Source organism: Schistocerca piceifrons, chromosome 1 (assembly GCF_021461385.2).
Source record: "Schistocerca piceifrons isolate TAMUIC-IGC-003096 chromosome 1, iqSchPice1.1, whole genome shotgun sequence".
Taxonomy (NCBI): Eukaryota; Metazoa; Arthropoda; class Insecta; order Orthoptera; family Acrididae; genus Schistocerca; species Schistocerca piceifrons.
Genome location: NC_060138.1, coordinates 644,091,218 through 644,097,217, shown reverse-complemented (window position 1 = coordinate 644,097,217; position 6,000 = coordinate 644,091,218).

Sequence of the window (6,000 nt, the reverse complement as noted above, 5' to 3'; positions counted from 1 at the left end):
GGACCCGTTTCTACCGATTCTTTAAAGTTTGTAAGTAATTTTAACGCTATTAGTCATTATTTTTGCACTCTTTCCCTGTGAAAGTATTAGAGAAGCCCGAAATGACCACGACTTCTGTCACCAGAATATTACTTCTGACACTTAACCCTTAAGACTGATTTTCATTTGTGATTATAATTTGAAAGCTTGTTTGTTTCCGTCTCTGCTTCTGCCAGTGCACTGAGGAATCGCTGAACAACGGAACTCCTGATTGGTTGATCACATTTCAGGGTACAGTAATGTCATCATTATATCAGGTGTTATCTCAGGCGTAATTCACTATAACTGAGGTGTCAGTGTTGTTGAAAAAAATAGCTTAACATTCAACAAACCGTGTTAAAGCAAACGCGTAGAAATTAATATGAGATGCCAAAGTGAAAATTCACAGACAGACAACATTTTATCAGAGCGCCACTTCGCTTAGTACGTGAATGTTATTACTTGGCATTTACAGCTTCACAGGTAATACAGTCTTTTGGTATGCTGTAATAACGTAGCACATATTCTTGTTGCTACGGTACAGCACATACGATCATCTTGGTCCAGCTGCAAAACCGCCCACCGGTATACAGAGCGCACGCAGCAGATGCGCGTATACACCGAGGGGAGCTAATAGCAGGGGTGCGTCGGGTAAACCCCGGAGGGCAGCTGTGCGAAACAGCAGGAACAAGTGCACCAACTCAACTCACAACGGCCGAATTTAGAAGAGCACTGAGTCACAACCACATCAAGTGTCGTAGATTTGCGTCGAATGGCTCTCGAGTAAACATGAGATAATAACCGACCCCGCGGCTGACGAACACGACCGCGTCGCGCTGGAAATCGGCTGGCACCCTCTACTCGCCTCTGAGCGGCCGGCTAGGTTAGGGGAATCCCCCAGCCCGGCCTGCGTCGTGTCAGCAGCCGGCCTCTTGAGCGGCGTCGAGATATACACGTCGGCGCCGCGCTGACGTTCCACAGGGGGCCCGCCCGAGCCTGCCCTGCCCGAAACAGGCTGAGCGAGTGCGGTCGCGCTCTATAAAACAGCCAAGGCTGACACACCCACAGGTTTCATATTTAATTTCAGGCATGCCGTACTTCAAGGGTCGGGGAGTTCTATTGTCGCTCAGCACTGTACACCATTCTTGTTCGTAACGTGTCATCAATTTCTAGTAAATAATCCTGTTATGTGCTTCATAAATTTTCTCATATATCACTAATTTACACGTTTGTACGTGGAATTCATTCGAAATGAATTAAACTCATACCTTCTTCCAATGTCGGACAATTTCTTTCAGTGTCGGACAACCAACATTCATTGCCAGCAAAATCTGGCAGTCGTTAGTTCGGTGTTAGCTTACGTTTCCAGACGGACCCGTGAACTAAATAACTACGGTATCTCTCCAACTAGGCTCAGAGGACCACGCGATGGAAATCGTGTGATCTCCTCTGCCTGTGGCGTCTTTGGGATGCTGTATGAAGGAGTATGGTGTCAACTTTCCGAACAAACCTTCGAGCTGTTACCCTTCACTCAAATAGATCCTCCGGCGTTGCCGTCACGACGCTGTGTGCATACCGCCCCGGTTCTACTATCAAGAAAAAAAAACTGGCAGTACCAGGACCCGAACCAGAGGACTCCACATGGTAGTGGAACATGCTGTCCGATCAGCTGCTAGCGGACGGGATTGATGGACAGTGGCAGAGAAAAGGTATCCTATAATTTAATATCGTAGTAAGATGACACATAGGGTCGTTTCAAAACTGACAATGCCTCACAATGAGGGACGCATTTTGCTGTAATTCTACACAGGATTACTGTTTGGGCACACGTATTCCACATATACGCACTATGCGGTTGCACATTTTGCAGCACATTGGAGTAAAAGAGTACGACCCAAAAATGTCCAGAGAGTGGGAACAGTTTTTAATACTTCGATGAAAATGCTTGTGATATATTCTGACTGTTCGTAGGGTTTATGTGAGCAGCGCATTTGCACAGATTTCAGTTGTAATTAATTCTTTCTACGCGTGTAACTAATGCAAGTAGTAAGAAAACGCCTTGTTTATGTAAAAATTCCCATCACTTTCTCATTTAATGTGACAAATACTGAGATAGTCAACGATTCTGTTTTCCATATACGAACATTCTATATCATAAAATATAAAAACTCAGACGTCTGAGGAGAATTAATAATGTAGCTCCGCGGCATTTAACTGCGTGTTACTTAGTTAGGCTAATCCACATTTAAGTACTTGTCACGACTGCCAGCGAGACGCTAAATCCAAATAACAATGAACGGTAATACTACCACTGATAACTAAGTAAGGGGCCGGCCGCGGTGGTCTAGCGGTTCTAGGCGCGCAGTCCGGAACCGCGCGAATGCTACGGTCGCAGGTTCGAATCCTGCCTCGGGCATGGATGTGTGTGATGTCCTTAGGTTAGTTAGGTTTAAGTAGTTCTAAGTTCTAGGGGACTGATGACCTCAGATGTTAAGTCCCATAGTGCTCAGAGCCAACTAAGTAAGGATAAGTGCGTATGTGTCGGAGTACAAATGTAAAAAGTTGCATATCAGTTCTCGATCGGTCGTAGAATTTTTTCAGTCCTGTATCGTGCAGTTTACCTGCGCTCGGCCGGAATAATCCATTGCGCTCTGGCATCTAGTTCGGTGTCTGTAAACCACAGCTGAAAACATCCACATGGAAAAATGTTCACTCGGGGTTCGGCAACAAGATACTATTTATAAAGCTGACAAGAACGGGCGCTTGATGCTATCTGCACAAAACGGCGTCTGTACGTGACAGCCTCATACCTGACAAGGGCAGTTTAACACGATACAAGTCGATTACGCGCAAAAGTGCTACGTTGATATGACTCACTAATTGCCGATCAGTTTATTTCAAGTTTTGACTGTGAACATTACTCTGAGCGAAAATGAAAAAGTCTCTAATGGACGGATTCTTGTTTTGGCCCTGAGTGCACCGGAGGTTTTATCCAATCGTTCCTTATTTATTAAACAGTCTATTTGAGACACCCTCATCTTTACCGCTTCCCCCGCCCCCTCTCCCCCCGGGAGGAAAAACATCCTCACGTGGATTTAAGTCGGTTAGTTCTGTTTCTGTTCTGCTCCTCTGCTGGAGTTCGTAGACATTTGACATTGAACCTCTGACTCCCACAGTCTGCTCCGCACAAGATTTTAATAAATGCTTATCTGTGAAATACGGAAGTATTACTGGCGTACAATTGTCATATACACTGAGGAGCCAAAGAAACTGATACACCTACCTGACATCGCGTAGGGCCTCCGCGCCCACGCAGAAGTGCCACAGCACGACGTGGCGTGGACCCGATTAATGTCTGAAGTAGTGCTGGAGGCAACTGACGTCATGAAACTTGCAGGTCTGTCCATAAATCCGTAAGAGTACGACGGGGTGGATATCTCTTCTGAACAGCACGCTGCAAGGCATAACAGCTATACTCAATAATGTCATTTCTGGGGAGTTTGGTAGCCAGCGAAAGTGTTTAAAATCAGAAGAGTGTTCCTGAAGCCACTCTGTAGCAATTCTGGATGTCTGGGGAGTCGCATTGTCTTGTTGGAATTGCCCAAGTCCTTCGGAATGCATAATGGACATGAATTGATGCATGTGACGAGACAGGATGCTTACGTACGTGTCACCTGTCAGAGTCGTATCTAGAAGTATCAGGGGTCCCATATCACTCCGACGGCACAGGCTCCACGCCATTACAGCGCCTCCAAACTGTTCAAATGTGTGTGAAATCTTATGGGACTTAACTGCTAAGGTCATCAATCCCTAAGCTTACACACTACTTAACCTAAATTATGCTAAGGACAAACACACACACCCATGCCCGAGGGAGGACTCGAACCTCCGCCGGGACCAGCCGCACAGTGCGTGACTGCAGCTCCTTAGACCGCTCGGCTAACAGAGCCTCCAGTAGCTTGAACAGTCCCCTGCTGACATGCAGGGTTGACGGATTCATGAGGTTGTCTCCATACCCATACACGTCCATCCGCTCGATACAATTTGAAACTAGACCCGTCCGACCAGGAAACATGGTTCCAGTCATCAACAGTCCAATGTCGGCGTTGACGGGCCCAGGCGAGGCGTAAAGCTTTGTGTCGTGCAGTCATCTATGGTACACGAGTGGGTCTTCGACTACGAAAGCAAATATCGATGATGTTTCGTTGAATGGTTCGCACGTTGACACTTGTGGCCCAGCATTGAAATCTGCTGCAATTTGTGGAAGGTTTGCACTTCTGTCACGTTGAACGATTCTGTTCAGTCGTCGTTGGTCCCGTTCTTGCAGGATCTTTTTCCGGCCGCACGAGGTCGGAGATTTGATGTTTTACGGGATTCACGGTGCACTAGTGAAATGGTGGTACGAAAATCGCCATTTCGTCGCTACGTCGGAGATGCTGTGTCCCATCGCTCGTGCGCCGACTATAACATCACGTTCAAATTAACTTAAATACTGATAACCTTCCATTTTAGCAGCAGTAACCGATTTAACAACTGCGCCAGACGGTTGTTGTCTGTATAGACGTTGCCGACCGCAGATCCGTATTCTGCCCGTTTACGTATCTCTTTATTTGAATGTGCATTTCTATACCAGTTTCTTTAGCGCTTCAGTGTAGAGAGCATGCAAAGAAGCCTGTGGGTGGCTGTCACAGACATCTGACTGATATTAATTTTTCTGACATTTGTGTGAAAGCAACACTGCTCTGACTCAGTATCTATTAATGGGGAAACCAGCGTGGTTTCTTTCTTTTTTTCTGCTCATCTGATTTTCGTCTGCACTAGTTTCCGGAATCGTGGAAAATCCCCGTTGAACTGTTCATATATACTTCCTATATGCTGTTTTATTGAGTACGGAACCCTCAGCCTGAGTGGCTGCTTTCCTCTGAAACTGTAAACGAAGCTTAAGATGAAGACGAGCGCTGTCTGCCTGCGATAGATCGTCCGCAAGGTCAGGCTGTGGAGACGACACATCCTTCCCGCCTCGCTCCTTTCTTGCGCGCCTTAATGACTCCGTAACGAGGGCGCTAATGGCCCGGCCTTATCACGGGAGAGCAGAGGCGCTGCGCTGGCAGCTGCCGCCGGCGGCCTCGCCGCGCCTTTGCGGCACCCTCTCCGGTCTTAAGCAGCGAGGAGAGTCTCTGACGTTAGTTAACAAGCTTGTTTTTCAGTGCCTGTTCGTGTTTCACCTATCTGCCTCGTATTTGTTTGCTATCGACTTGTTGAACAGCTAATAATAAGGTCCTGCTTCAAAATATCGCATATTTGCATAAAAGCTTAGTCTTGAAGTCTAATTATTCCAAAGGGTCAAGCGACAGAACAAGCCAGTAGGACTTTCGACGTCCGATAAAAAAAAAAAAAAAAAAAAAAAAACAAAAAACACACACACATCAGAGCCTGGAAGTATGAGACAAGCCATCCAATATTGCAGAGTAGTTAAGAGCAACAATCTCGGGCTCTACTCGAGCTTTCGGTCGCCAAGCGATTTAATAACTACTATTGGTACTTTCTGCAAGACGTGTCATAGCGCTATTAATATACTACGGACGTTATTCATAAAAATAACACGTACTGTAGTACCTTATAGACTCTAGATCATATGTGAACACAGCCATTAATAAATAAATAAATAAATGATCGCAAGCGCGCTTCAGTCTCTTCTCGAGCCTTAACTCGTCCTGCGACCTATGACGCAGGTAGTCTGCTATCTGCACAAATGGCTTTGCCACTGTTATTTATTCGCGCCATCGGAGTTACAGTTCATTCAATACGGTTTATTTCGTTGGTTAGGCATTCAATTTCCGGTTAATTTTCTTCCTTGTTTCATCTTGTTTCATCTTGTTTTAAAGCTGATTGATAACTAGAACCTTTTTTACACGCTATTCTGATATGTGAATAGGGTTATAAATGTTAAATTGCAATTCACTTGGCAAACTATTATAATCT